Here is a 1857-nt window from a genome sequence, read left to right as displayed (position 1 = left end):
ATTGACTACAGAATATCAAGAGCTGATTTACAACCCCCACTTAGAAAAATACTGGCAGGCTTTCTTTTTGGACAAGAAAAAAGCTACTTCAAAGAAAAGTATAAATAGATCATTAGATAAAAGAAATAAAGCTCTAAGCCTCTGCCCCATGCAAAAAATAGTTATGATAGCTGTCACTTGAAAGGAAGAAGAAATAATTCTTATAAAATATTAGTGAGTAAATATGTCTGCAAGTCAAATATGGAGAAACAATTCCATAATCATAGAGTACAGGTATCATATTTATTACCGCATATATGACCTATTTAAATAAATCAATCCTATCTACAAGATTATAAATTTGAAATCAGGAAGAGTGTGTGTCAGGGATGTGTCCTCTCTTCATACCTATTCAGTCTGTATGCCAAATACATCATTCATGAAGCTGAACTTTATGAAGAGAAGTGTGGCATCAAGTTCTGAGAAAGACTCATCGACAGCCTTCAATACAAGGTGACAAAATCTTGCTTGTTGAAAATGAGGAGGACTTAAAACACTTGCTGCAGAAGACAAAGTACTACAACCTTCACTGTGAATTATATCTCAATATCAAGAAAACATCTTCACCACTGGGCCAATAGACAACATCATGATAGATAAAGGATTAAAGTTGTCGATGATTTTATCTTGCTTGGATCAGCAATCCTTAGTATCAGCAGTCAGATCGGGAGACATATTGCATTGGGCAAGTCCAATAGGGTTGCTCTGAGTCATACTTAACTTGAAAGCACCTAACAACAACAGCAAAATCTACAAGAAATTCATTCAATTCAACAAAAAATATTGATGAAAATAATATTCTTAATTACTCTTGCCGGGACACAGATTGCACAACCTTGCTTGCTGAAAGTGAAGAAGACTTGAAACACTTGCTGCAGAAGATCAAATACTGAAGCCTTCAATATGGATTGCATCTAAATGTTGAGAAAATAAAAATTCTTACCACAAGTCAACAACTTCATCTTACTCAGGTACCAGCAGTCAGAAGATCAGAAGATGTATTGTTCTAGGAAAATCTATAGTGAGGTACCTCTCAAAATTACTGTGCAATGATGTAAGGTTGAGGACTAAGGTGTGTGTGATTCAAACCATGATCTTTTCAATCACTAGCTATGCTGTTGAGAGCTGGATAATAAATAAGAATGTTATGAGAAGAACTGGTGTCTTTGAGATGTTTTGTTGGAGAAGAGTACTGAATAGTTCATGGTCTGTGAAAAGAATAAACAGATAGAAGGTTCATTCAGAGTGCTCTTTGGAGGCAAGGATGGCAAAGCTTTATCTCGCATACTTTGGGCATGTTACTAGGAAACGCTAGTCCTTGGAGAAAGGCATCATGCTTGGAAAGGTAGGAGGATGACCAAAAAAAAGCAAGAACCTCAACCAGGTAGATTTACGTGGTGACTATACCAATGGAGTCTAAGAAAAAAACCTATTGATTGTGAGGTTGGCACAGGATAGAACAGGGTTCATATATTTGTTATTCACAGTGTCACTAGGAGTTTATTCGCTTAGACGGCATTTAACAACACTGTACCAGTATTGTTCTAAGTACCTTAAGTATGTACAAACTTACCAAATTAGTGCTAGTACTGAACTCAATCTAAAAATGAGGGCACTTGTTGACTTACTAAAAATCACACAGCTAGTAAATGCGGAAATTAGTGCTAGTACTGAACTCAATCTAAAAATGAGGGCACTTGTTGACTTACTAAAAATCACACAGCTAGTAAATGCGGAGGTGCGTTTCACATCCATATAACTTGGCTCCAGAGGTTGTGTTCTCTTAACCACCACTCTACTACCTCCCAGTCAATGCTT

This window comes from Elephantulus edwardii, unplaced genomic scaffold (assembly GCF_000299155.1).
Source record: "Elephantulus edwardii isolate Elephantulus edwardi_28Jun2011 unplaced genomic scaffold, EleEdw1.0 scaffold00309, whole genome shotgun sequence".
Taxonomy (NCBI): Eukaryota; Metazoa; Chordata; class Mammalia; order Macroscelidea; family Macroscelididae; genus Elephantulus; species Elephantulus edwardii.
The sequence above is the reverse complement of the archived record's forward strand: the minus strand, read 5'-3'. Positions refer to the sequence as shown.